Source organism: Schistocerca gregaria, chromosome 3 (genome assembly GCF_023897955.1).
Source record: "Schistocerca gregaria isolate iqSchGreg1 chromosome 3, iqSchGreg1.2, whole genome shotgun sequence".
NCBI lineage: Eukaryota > Metazoa > Arthropoda > Insecta > Orthoptera > Acrididae > Schistocerca > Schistocerca gregaria.
In genome coordinates, this window is record NC_064922.1 from 340408598 (window position 1) to 340423013 (window position 14416).

Below are 14416 nucleotides of genomic sequence, written 5' to 3' on the forward strand. Positions count from 1 at the left end.
AACTTGAATATGTCAGGAAGACAAACTTTTAGACAAATTTGCACTAATATCAACATTAGTTGTGCTGCTTACAGTGTGGGGTAGTGGTTAGCATCACTAGCTCGTGTGCTGAAAGCATCTAATGGAGACCTCCCAATCCAAATAAAATAAGAGGAATAATAGATTTTTTGGTCTCCTTGGCACATTCATGTAGTGAGAAGTTCTCAGAATGTGCTCATACTACCAGTGACTGACAAAGGAATTCTGTACCAAGGCATGTCCCTTACGAGAAGTACTGCAGAAAGACATCAAATTTTCCCAAAACAAAGTGCAAGAAAGATCTTTTCTTGTACTGAAGGAGGCACTAACATCGTCTCCAGTCCTAGCACTGGATGACAAGAATGGCGAGGGAGAGCTTCACACTAACACTAGCAGTTATGGAATAGATGGAGTTCTACTATCAACTCAGGAAGGTGCTGCAGAGGTGATTTCTTATGCTCCCAAGTTCTCTTCATCTCTGAAAGGAACTAGTCTCCAATCAAGAAAGAGTACCTCATAGTTGATTGAGCCATCAGCAAGTTCAGGTCAGTGTGATTGACTACTATTCTTTATGTTGAAGGATCCGTCAGATCGACTGGCGAGATGGACACTGAAGCTTCATGAAGGTGATGTCACAGCAATCCTTTGGTGGAAAATAGCAGAGTGGATGACATTGCTGCTGAAGAGGGAAGATCCACCACTGCTAGAAACACAGAAGCCGAAGCTATGAAGGAGGAGAAACCAGCCAAAGGAAAATTAGAATTAAAAAATGGTTCCTTATATAAGAGGAACTACAATTAATTGGGGTGGAAGGTGTACTAATCATCCTGGCTCATCCACGGCCAGTTATCTTTAACCATCGAGCAGGAGTGCCGTTTTGCATAACACAAGTAGGCGTGTGGTGTACTTTGTACACATAAAAAGAATAGGTTTTCCTTTGTTACCAAAGTAAGTCCCCCCCAGGAACCATGGACCTTGTCGTTGGTGGGGAGGCTTGCGTGCCTCAGCGATACAGATAGCCGTACCGTAGGTACAACCACAATGGAGTGGTATCTGTTGAGAGGCGAGACAAACGTGTGGTTCCTGAAGAGGGGCAGCAGCCTTTTCAGTAGTTGCAAGGGCAACAGTCTGGATGATTGACTGATCTGGCCTTGTAACAATAACCAAAACGGCCTTGCTGTGCTTGTACTGCGAACAGCTGAAAGCAAGGGGAAACTACGGCCATAATTTTTCCCGAGGGCATGCAGCTTTACTGTACGATTAAATGATGATGGCGTCCTCTTGGGTAAAATATTCCGGAGGTAAAATTGTCCCCCATTCGGATCTCCGGGCGGGGACTACTCAAGAGAATGCAGTTATCAGGAGAAAGAAAACTGGCGTTCTACGGATTGGAGCGTGGAATGTCAGATCCCTTAATCGAGCAGGTAGGTTAGAAAATTTAAAAAGGGAAATGGATAGGTTAAAGTTAGATATAGTGGGAATTAGTGAAGTTCGGTGGCAGGAGGAACAAGACTTCTGGTCAGGTGACTACAGGGTTATAAACACAAAATCAAATAGGGGTAATGCAGGAGAAGGTTTAATAATGAATAGGAAAATAGGAATGCGGGTAAGCTCTACAAACAGCATAGTGAACGCATTATTGTGGCCAAGGTAGATATGAAGCCCACACCTACTACAGTAGTACAAGTTTATATGCCAACTAGCTCTGCAGATGACGAAGACATTGAAGAAATGTATGATGAAATAAAAGAAATTATTCAGATAGTGAAGGGAGACGAAAATTTAATAGTCATGGGTGACTGGAATTCGAGTGTAGGAAAAGGGAGAGAGGGAAACGTAGTAGGTGAATATGGATTGGGGCTAAGAAATGAAAGAGGAAGCCGCCTGGTAGAACTCTGTACAGAGCACAACTTAATCATAGCTAACACTTGGTTTCAGAATCATGAAAGGAGGTTGTATACATGGAAGAACCCTGGAGATACTATAAGGTATCAGATAGATTATATAATGGTGAGACAGAGATTTAGGAACCAGGTTTTAAATTGTAAGACATTTCCAGGGGCAGATGTGGACTCTGACCACAATCTATTGGTTATTAACTGTAGATTAAAACTGAAGAAACTGCAAAAAGGTGGAAATTTAAGGAGATGGGACCTGGATAAACTGAAAGAACCAGAGGTTGTACAGAGTTTCAGGGAGAGCATAAGGCAACAATTGACAGAAACAGGGGAAATAAATACAGTAGAAGAAGAATGGGTAGCTTTGAGGGATGAAGTAGTGAAGGCAGCAGAGGATCAAGTAGGTAAAAAGACGAGGGCTAGTAGAAATCCTTGGGTAACAGAAGAAATATTGAATTTAATTGATGAAAGGAGAAAATATAAAAATGCAGTAAATGAAGCAGGCAAAAAGGAATACAAACGTCTCAAAAATGAGATCGATAGGAAGTGCAAAATGGCTAAACAGGGATGGCTAGAGAACAAATATAAGGACGTAGAGGCTTATGTCACTAGGGGTAAGATAGATACTGCCTACAGTAAAATTAAAGAGACGTTTGGAGAAAAGATAGCCACTTGTATGCATATCAAGAGCTCAGATGGAAACCCAGTTCTAAGCAAAGAAGGGAAAGCAGAAAGGTGGAAGGAGTATATAGAGGGTCTATACAAGGGCGATGTACTTCAGGACAATATTATGGAAATGGAAGAGGATGTAGATGAAGATGAAATGGGAGATACGATACTGCGTGAAGAGTTTGACAGAGCACTGAAAGACCTGAGTCGAAACAAGGCCCCCGGAGTAGACAACATTCCATTGGCCAGAATGAGATTTTCACTCTGCAGCGGAGTGGCAGAAGTAAAGCTGTGAGTACCGGGCGTGAGTCGTGCTTCGGTAGCTCAGTTGGTAGAGAACTTGCCCGCGAAAGGCAAAGGTCCCGAGTTCGAGTCTTGGTCGGGCACACAGTTTTAATCTGCCAGGAAGTTTCAACATTCCATTGGAACTACTGACGGCCTTGGGAGAGCCAGTCCTGACGAAACTGTACCATCTGGTGAGCAAGATGTATGAAACAGGCGAAATACCCTCAGACTTCAAGAAGAATATAATAATTCCAATCCCAAAGAAAGCAGGAGTTGACAGATGTGAAAATTACCGAACTATCAGTTTAATAAGTCACAGCTGCAAAATACTAATGTGAATTCTTTACAGATGAATGGAAAAACTGGTAGAAGCCGACCTTGGGGAAGATCAGTTTGGATCTGCAGAAATGTTGGAACATGTGAGGCAATACTGACTCTACGACTTATCTTAGAAAATAGATTAAGGAAAGGAAAACTTACATTTCTAGCATTTGTAGACTTAGAGAAAGCTTTTGACAATGTTCACTGGAATACTCTCTTTCAAATTCTAAAGGTGGCAGGGGTAAAATACAGGGAGCGAAATGCTATTTACAATTTGTACAGAAACCAGATGGCAGTTATAAGAGTCGAGGGACATGAAAGGGAAGCAGTGGTTGGGAAGGGAGTAAGACAGGGTTGTAGCCTCTCCCCGATGTTATTCAATCTGTATATTGAGCAAGCAGTAAAGGAAACAAAAGAAAAATTCGGAGTAGTTATTAAACTCCATGGAGAAGAAATAAAAACTTTCCTCATTTCATCTTTGTGGTCCTTATTGAGGTGTACATTGGCAGTAGTATAATCTTTCTCTCTAATGCCAGTTCTCTATATTTCCACAATAGTGCCTAGCAATAGGAGCACCTTCTCCCCTCTATGGATTCCCATATGAGTTTATGAAGCATCTCCATCACCATGATCAGAGAAGCAAGGCACATGTGTCGTAGGCACCCAGGAGGAGGATAGTGCACCATAGGAAATGAAATGCAGCCTGGGAGACATGGTATAGATTTTTACACCTATGTGGGAAGTTGAACTATAAGAACAGTTACCAAAATCCTACTTTGGGCCATATCATATCGATTGTTACTTGTTGAACTTCATGTATGAAGTTAAGGATTACGACCCTTCATCAAGAAGACAAAAGCCCAGAGACTTTGTCCATGTCATCTGTATGAAGCCTACGAAGGGAGGTTCAAGGAAACTCAGAACCTATTCAACAGCTGCAAAGCTTTGACTGGAGGGCCTATCTTAGATACGAGGTGTGACAAAGTAATGCGACTGATTTTCTTTTCGAGATGTGGCAACCCTGCAGGCTAGCGTAGGCACAATATCTTTGATCTTGGTCTATAGGCTGCTTCTAGTCCAAGTGGCACATTGATGCAACTACTCAGTAGTGAGTTGTGCTGTAATAAGTGAACTCGTGTTTGTCTTTCGTCACAGAAATGGAACCACATAATATTGTGCAACGGTATGCCATTTCTGTTTGCGTTAAATTGGGTGAAACGCAACAACTTACGGTAAGCTTCAGAAAGCTTTTGGAGAGGAGGTTATGTCAAGAGCTCAAGTTTTTCGTTGGCGTAAAAAGTTTAGTGAAGGTAGAAAGAATGTTGAAGATGAAGACCGCAGTGGACGACCATCAACCTCACGGACGAATGTCAACTTGGCCAGGGTGCGTGAACTTGTACAATCTGATCGAAGATTATCCATGAAAATGATTGCAGAAGAATTGAGAAACGGTTTGTCTAATAATAACTGAAGATCTTGGAATGAGAAAGATTTGTGCAAAAATGGTCCCCAAAAATCTCACACCACAACAGCGAGAAACACAGTAAAATGTGGCAGCCAATCTGTTAGAGCAAACGGAAATCAATCCAGAATTGTTGAGCTGCGTTATCACTGGTGATGAAAGTTGTTTTTTTTTTTTAGTATGATCCAGAGACAAAACGCCAAAGTTCACAATGGTGCTCAAAGGGATCACCCAGACCAAAAAAAGCTCCCATGTCGAAGTCAAAAGTGTAATGCATGCTTGTGTGAATCCAGGGGAATTGTTCATAAAGAGTGGGTGCCTCCTGGACAAACAGTTACCCAATATTCCCACAAAGAAATTTTAGAAAGACTTCATAAACGAACTCTTCATGTCCATGCCAACATTGCTGATAATTGTAATCTGCATCACGCTAATGCACCATCCCATACTGCTCTGTCAGTACAGAAATTTTTAACCTCAAAACAAATTTCAGTACAACCACAGCCACCTTATTCACCAGATATCGCTCCATGCAACCTTTTTCTATCTCCAAGAGTCAAAACGGCGGTCAAGAGACACCATTTTCAAACAACACAAGATGTCCAAAATGCTGTGACGAGGGCCTTTGAGAATATTACAGAAGATGAATTCCAGAAATGTTACCATCAATGGCAGAAGTGCTGGGAAAAGTGTGTGCAATCAGAAGGGAACTACTTTCAAGGAGACAACACTAAACTTGACTAAAAAGGTAAACAACATTTTTTTCCCGTCAGTCTCATTACTTTGTCACACCTCGTACTCATCACAGTGAAGAGGATGTGACAACACAACCAGAATGTGAGGATCCCGCCAGCACTTGCTACACAGAGTACCTCTGACAAGATCTTAACCCAAGGTGCTGCAATGAGAATTTTTGAAACAATAGGTCGCTCTTTCTCCAAGAGAGGAAGCAATACCATGAACTGCAATCCATGCCAATTCAACCAATTTGAGAAAATGTTCCGGCTGATAGTCTCAGATTTGGCTGAAATTTAGCACACCAATGCTCCCAAGTGTGGAACACTCATGTACAAATTTTTAAGTTCCCCTGCCAATTATTTCCAGAATTATGGCTTGTGAAAGAAGGTGGCGTGACCTGGAAATTGCAACCCGCATCTGGCAATCTATCCTCAGACCCAACTTCAGGTCTTAATAACTTTGGAACTATTCCACACAGTCCAGTGAAATTTTTACCACCCAGTAACATCCACTTAGAGAACACACACCATGAGTCAAAACACCAACAACATATTTCTGAGGGAAAATAAAAAATTCCAAAATGTGATTAAAAAATGTAATATGATAAAAGGTATATATTGTAGGTGCCCTCTATGCCAAGTATAATTCACTCAGAAAGGGTATAATTTTTTTGTGGTAAGCTTAATGTGGCCTAAACACACACAAAACTCATCTTACCCACATCAGTCACACAAACAGAGTTACATGCACACAAAAATTTGAAACATTACAGGAAAAACATGGATTTTTTAAATGTGGTAGCACAAAAGGGACGAGTGATATCCAAGCCAAATTTAAAACACTGCATAAGTAGACCATAATATAGTATGTGGCAAAATTTCAACCTTTTATTGCAAGGCACTTGTGTACAATAAAAGTTGACAGAAATGTATTTGGTTAAGTTTCTTTTAACACGATTTAGCAAGTAATAGTGATGATGCAGACAGCTTGTTTCCGATAAAGCTGCAGCAATTGTTGGGAACCATTAGGCAACAGAAAATTAAACAATGGATGTTTTCAGGGGCAGAATGAGTCATTCTTAGGCAGTAGCAACAAGCAATGATTACAGGTTACTCATGTTTTTAATATTCTAGTTCAGACTGGTCAGTACTGTTGTGGAAAGTCAGTATGGAGGCAGAAGCGTGTACTAGTGGTGCTTTTGTTCAAATAAGTCGCAGTATTGGTAGAGCACAAGCATCTGAATATCATAAAACAACTTATGGAACAATAATGTGGCATTCGCTTTGTACCACATGATCTGGATGAATCGGACCAAGATTTGTTGCCATGGAGATCCGGGATACACCCTGTGGGCACAGGAATTACAGTTTCAGGAAACTTTAGCGTTTGTTATCACCATATGAAAGTGTTTCTAGATAAGTATTCCTTCCTAAAAAGAAGTTGTTTTGATCCATTTCGGATTCATAAGAAGACAGTGAAGTGCAGCCCCAGAGAAATTGATATAAAATCAGTAATGAAAGTGAATCAGTGCATGGGACTTAATATGAAACCAGGACAAAAGTTATGTTACAGGTGCGTTACACTGCTAAAAAATGAAGAATATTCTGATAATTTACATGACAGTGATGAAGGGTATCAGTCACCTACAACCACAGCGGATGAGCAATTAAATACTTCAGTGACTACTCTTGGTTTGTCTCCCATGAAGACACGCAAAGTTGGGAAAAGAGACAGGCCCAGCTATGGTAGAAGAAAACTACAAGAAGCTCAAATGGAATTAAAACAGAAAATAGCTGACACACTAATGGTGGAAGAGGAAGAACTATCTGCCCCAAAGGAACATAAATCATGCCAGAAATGCTTTGATTTGGACAAAATTGTGTACGATTTGAAAGAAAAATGTGCCATAACCACACGCCAGAAAAAAGTAGCTATTCTCACCCTTGCACCTTCCAGCTGGTCTATTGACTACACTGCAAAGGAATTCAATGTTTCTACATATATGGTAAAGGAAGCTAGGAAAATAAAAGCAGCGCAAGGAGTGCTTCCACAACTTCAGCAAGCTCAGGGTAAGCAATTGAGTTAAGAAATAAAAGTACTAGTGTTAGAGTTTTATGAAAATAATGCCTGGAAAAAGACTATGTAACAGTGAAAATGGGAAATGTACGTGTACAGATGTAAGAAAGACAGTTGCTATGCAACATATCAGAACTATATGTAGAATTCAAGGAAAAGTATCCCAATACCAAAGTAGGTTTATCATCTTTTTTCAATCTTCGGCTAAAATGGGTTGTGCCTGTAAGTGCAAGGGGCACACACAATGTTTGTGTATGTGAGATCCATCAAAATGCTAAGCTGATGTTTGCTGTTATAAAGGATTCTGGTCTGGATCACAAAGGTGCAATGAAGCTGTTAGTGTGTGACATCAGTTCCTACCAGTGCATGATACACAGGTGTGAAAAGTGTCCTGGTGAGGCGTAGTGCCGTATAACGATCCTAACTTGGAGGCGGTTAAGTGGGAGATGTCTCTCAGAGCTGGATAGTGACAGATGGTGACACGAGACTGGACGCGCACATAGTTTATGTATCACCTGATAGAGGACAGCATTGGATAGGAGACTGAATTAGTTTCGATTGTGCCCACTAGAGTGTACTAAAGTAATAGAATGTCTTTCATAAACTGTTCTAGTATTTTCTTAATGTGTTATTATGTCTTTTTGTGTATGTAAAATGTTATAAATGTGTTTTAGCAGTATGAATGATGCGTGAGTGTGGTTTAAGGTTAATATGAAGATAACTGTTTAACGAGTTATGTAGTAGGATTTAGTGTGCGAAAATTTCGAAGTATGGATGTGAACAAAGGGGATTTTTGTAGAATAGATTTGTAAAGTAAGTTTATGGTAAAGGAAGAGTTAATTCAGGTATAAATAACCATAGTAAATAACTTTATGCATAAACAAAACTTCAGCATATTAGATAATTACGTCGGTAAAAAGTGCAGTCGTTAGGTTTACTATTTTGCGACTGGTTATTGATGAAAAGCGCTGACTGATGTGGGAGAATGTTTTGCTATTGGCTTTTGAGTAAACTGACCAATGGTAAAGCAATACTCTTCGCACGCCTTCCTCTGCTGGTAGAGAAGACTTAAGAGTATTCTAGAGAAGGATGGGAGACTAGCCATGAAACAGTTGCCCGATCTAGCAGTGTTTCATACATCAAAAGTGTGGTTAAGTGATGGCATAATTATTCCGATGGGTGTGTAAAAATTTCTGAATTTTTAAGTGAATTTTGTGACGAGAAAAGGCATATATTCTGTGTGGCGTATTGAGCAGGTCGGTGGCTAAAAACTGACTGCATTTGGTACCGACAGACTTAATATTTGGCGATCATTATCAATCAAAAACAATCAGTATTTTTGTAGTTATTACGTTTTTGGGAAAAGCAACACCATAAACTTGCTGATGTGAGTGAAAGGGATTGTGAGTGACTGTGTTAAGACTAGCACGGGCTTGGCAGTGATACTTGTTCACCTAAGTTTCGGAATATATTAATTAAGGACAAAATTTCCAACCTTTCAGCTCGTGTGAAAACTTTCTCCCAAAACGTAGATTAGTGACTTTAATTGCAGCCTGGTTCACGTCGAAGTACAGTAGTTTTCGTTCGGCTTCCCTACTGATGATCTGCTGAGACAATGTTCACAGTTACGTGCAGGTACGTTGTAAAGGGACAGAAGGAACTGCGCCCCCACACTGGTATGGCAAATCTTGCAGAACACATGAATAACAAACTGTATGGTGAACTCCTTATGGATGACGAACTTGTTTCTTATAAACAATGGACACACATGGATCGCACAAGTCTTGAAACCAAGCAAAGTACAGTGGAAGATTTTGTTGAAATGTGTTGTCAAAAAACGGACAAACTAACCACTCACAGCTTCGCAGCAACAGTACAATGGGCTTATCTCCAGTTTTGCAAGGATAATTTGAAACAAGATGAAATTATAGTAATACTAGACTTTTCTGAAAATTATGCATTTATAGTTCTAGATGCCATCCAAGGATATCATTGGAACAACAGTCAAACAACTCTCCAGCCATTTGCAATTTACTATAGAGGTGAATCAGGAGATGTGTCTGTCATGAACCTGTGCGTTTTTAGTGACTGTTTAATTCATGATGCCATTGCAGTTCATGCCCATATTCGCACTGTCACGGCATATGTGAAAAACAAGCTGCCTCACATACATTTTGCAAAACACTTCAGTGATGGGGCAGCTAGTCAGTACAAAAACTGTAAAAATCTCAAAACTTTATGCATGTGTTAACATCATTTTCAGATTCACACAGAATGGAATTTTTTTGCAACAAGTCATGGTAAAAATGGTTGGTGCTACCATTAAGTTCATGGCATCACGAGCTAGTCTGCAGCACCCTACAAAAGGTCACATTCTAACACCTCTTCAATTATTTATCTGGGTACAGAAAAATATCTCTGGCATACAATCATTCAATGTTTTGAAAGATGAGGTGAAATCAGTCGAAGAGTTGCTAAAAAGCAGACTAGAACACATTAAAACTGTTGCAGGCACAAGGAGCCATCATCACTTCACTCCAGCAGACACTGACAATGTACAGACGAGCAGACCGTCCGGTTATAAGTATAGGTTCATGCACAACATATGTCTTCACAGTGTGTCTGACTCAGGATTCAGAAGCAAAAGCAGCAACATACAACCAGGTTGCTATGTCATTGCTGTTTATGACGACAAATGGTACTTTGGATGTGTTGCAGAGTGCTGTGAATCAGAAGGTGATGTATTTGTTAACTTCATGGCACCAGCAAGATCATTTCATTGGCCACGTTTGGCAGACAGGTGTTTGATTCCTTTTGAAAGCATTCTTGTGACAGTTCCAGTTCCTACCACAGTGTCAGGAAGAGAGTACAATTTTCCACTCAATGTACAGAGTACAGTAGCTAAAGTGTGGGAGAACTTCTGTTCGAAGCACAATCAACTGGTTTTTAGCAGTTAAGGTGCAGTAAACATTACTGATAGGTTGTGTTAATCTGTCTATATGTTGTTGCTTAGTGATTAAACAGTTGTGGGATAGGATAAGAAGAGGCAGAACAGCTTATGATATGTTTTTACAAAATTGTGCTGTGGAACAATGGCCACATCACCAAATACATCTGTCAACTTCCACTGTAAACAAATGTCTTGCAATAACATGCTGAAATTTTGAGATATATATCATTATGGTCTACTTAGGCAGTGTGTGAAATTTGGCTTGGATACCACTTGTCCCTTTTGTGCCACCACACTTCGAAAAACCATGTTTTTTCAGGTAATTTTTCAAATTTTTGTATTTTCGTGTGCATATAACTCAGTTTTTGTGACTGATATGGGCATGATGAGTTCTGTGTGTGTCTAGGCCACATTAAGCTTACCACAAAAAATTTATACCCTTTTTGAGTGAATTACATTTGGCATAGAGGGCACCTACAATAAGTACCTTTTAACATATTACATTTTTTAACCACATTTTGGAATTTATTACTCTCCCACAGAAATACGTTGTTGGTGTTTTGAGTCATGGAGTGTGTCCTCTAAATGGATGTTACTGGGTTGTAAAAATTTCACTGGACTGTGTGGAATAATTCCAAAGTTATTAGGACCTGAAGTTGGGTCTGAAGATAGATTGCCAGATGCGGGTTGCAATTTCCAGGTCACGCCACCTTCTTTCACAAGTCATAATTCTGGAACTAATTGGTAGGGGAAACTAATACTTTCTACATGAGTATTCCACACATGGTAGAATTAGTGCATTGATTTTCAGTCAAATCTGCGACTATGAGCTGGAGCCTTTGGTTGAACTGACATGGAATGACCCAGAGGTTAGTGTCCTGGCTGGAGTGCTGTGGGTCGCCAGTTCAAAGGCGAACAACGACAATTATTTGTTATTTACTATTTATCATTTCTGGAGGGTTCTTGAAACATGTAATGTTTGTAATGACTGTATATTCTAGAATATTCAATGTCTGAATAAATAGCAGCACACTCTACCCAGGTATCCAGGGGTTCAATTCTGTTCAGACTGTAGACTGGTGGCTGTAACAGATGTGCAGTGCTAAATGTTGTATTTCACTGGTGACCCCGCTTTAAGAACTGGATTTGAGTGTGACTACAACGTAACAATATTAGTAACATTTTTAGTAATGGGAGGAATGGCAAATGAAGGGCAGCAAACAAAAACTGTCAGGTAACACATGTACGCAAGAAAAATATGCTGAAAACCATAAATAAGAATGGTAGTGGAAAATTACAGGCTGCACCAATGATAAAACAAACCAAACACAGAAATATTACTAATTCTTAGTGCAATTTAAGATAAATGCATTAATCACAAATAGAAATAGCAGACAAAACAGAACTGATGACTTTCAAAGTATTCTTTCAATGAAAGAAACATTAAATTGGTAAGTATAAATGAACACTATGTTACACAAGATTTTGTAATGGCCTCAAAAAAATTAAGAAATTTCAGTCTTGCCTATACCTTTAGTAGGAGTATTAGAAACCATATACATTTCTGCACTCTAATTTGAAGAAAACCATCCAGTTATAAAGTAAAAAATGGTTTTAATGTTCTAGAAAAGAATAGATTCTCTGAAAACTGCCTTTCTCTCTTAGCAAAACAGAAAAAAAGTGCCACAGAATTTAACATAGGTACAAACAGTGAACCCTGCAAATCAATGGAATTTGACTAGATTGGGAAACATGTGGTTCCAGAGTCAACTTCAGAGTTATGACTAAGAAAAATGAGCATACCCAAATCTGTATAGATAATATCATCAGAAATTGTAAAAAAAAAAACACACTATACCTCAATTTGAGAATTTCACACCATTTTACCCTACTTACCCAATGAACAGAAAAAATGAACCTAATATATAAAGAACTTAACACAAGAATCCTACAAAGAACACATGGCCTTTTCTGCTAATGAGCTGAAAACTTCAAATTTTAAGACGTGGAAATTACGCAATGAACTAAGATATAACAAAAATCCTAATTTTTATTAGCTATGTCAAATGCCAGAAATCTATTACAATGAGTATTTTACTTCGCAAAGGAGTGCATACTATTCTGAAAATTTCTGGAAGATTAAAACTATGTACCAGAACAGGCCTTAAGACTGGAACCTTGCCTTTCACAAACACTGTTCTTACTGATTAAGCTACCCCGAAATGATTCACAAGCTGTCCTTACATCTTTACTTCTGCCAGTACTCTCCTACTTTCCAAATTTCACAGATGCTCTCATGAATGCTCTACTGGACTAGCAAAGGCTGTCACCCGATATTCCTGGATAACTTAGTTGCTAATGATGACATCCACAAAAAGCATGGTTTGGTTTTGATCCAGGTCTGGCACGAAGTTCAAATCTCTCAGGAATTTCAACATACAATAATATTTCTAAAATTTGTAGACAATGTAAGGAACAGCAAATGAAATTTTCACCCTGAAAAGAAACAGTCCAAGGCATTATGGACTGTTATGAAACCTTAACTGTGTATTACTGTTGACAGACAAGAAAATTATAAAATTAACTTGGGGAACAAAACTACCATAACTTATGTTCAAATATTAGGAAAGTTCCCTGATTTCTTACCATTTTTATATCTAGTTAGTTAGTTTATGTAAATGGTTACCTAGAAAATGTGTTCAAGTAAATTACCAAAAAAATTAATACAAAAATTCATATGAATGTCCAATATTATTAGAAATATCAGTACAGATTTTGGAGACAGAAAACAACTGAGTAAGTCATAAAGGTATTTGCAGGTAACCATAGTTGTATTTTCAGTAAATAAAAAAATAAAAGATGTATTTTATGTGGCGTCACAAAGGCAACTGACAATGCAACTACTCTCCACTCCTTTATAAACTACAAGACATGAGATAAAGGAAGCTGCTTTGCAGTGAAGATCACGTCTGTGTCATTGAATTATTTTACTTTTTTACATTAATGACTTACCTGTCTATGTAAATTCTCATTCATTATTATTCATAAATGATACTACAGTGCAGACTGAAAGAAATCTTAAGAAGCAAATTCTACCCAAAATATGATGCCCAGTTTCAGCTAAACAGCTTAAACATTGAAAATTCCAAATGTTGACTTTTTAGGTACAGCAATAAAGAGGAAATGAACTTTAAATGGTTCATAGAAACCATTAACTCAGGAAACAACATATCCAACACCTAGATATGTAGAACCTGTTGTGGGCTACACATGAAAGGATTTAGAATATAAATTAAATAGTTTACTGCTCACAATGTGTTTACTAACCATGTCTTGAAGCATTATCACAGGAGTAGTAGTGTAATATTTCTGTTTTTGAAGTGGTACTCTGAAGTCAATTTTTCCTTGAAGGAACACAAATAATATCCCAAAAATAATAATAACTATATATAAATGTCATGCAAAACCTCAAGACTCATGCATTCTGGTCTTCAGCGATCAGAAGACACTACACATTCCTTCTACGTAGATCTTTAAGGTAGTTTACTTCAGCATAAAAACGAAAATTATTTGAAGATAATGTTTCCAATAAATATGTGAAACCAGAAACAGCGCCAGTTTCACAGTCTCTCCCCACAGGTTAAAACTGTATACTCATATCAACAGACAATTCGTCAAGTGATGTGTGTAATGCTAACTTAACTGATTATGTCTGTTAATAATAGGTGATGCTTTAGTCATAAAATTTTATTATCCTGTTTTAGACCAAACGTTTTGGGGCTACAACTCATTTTTCACGAACTACAATGCCACCTTCCCCTCTCCGCTTTCTTTTGTTTCAGTTTATCATCTTCATTCATCAATGAAATATTCACTGATGCTGAAGATAAACAATTCATAGCCAAATTAAAATGATATATTGAAGCTGATGTAACACCTGAAATGCATTGGACTGAAAAAGTAAAGTAAAATATTCTACTGAAAATGGTGAATTACCAA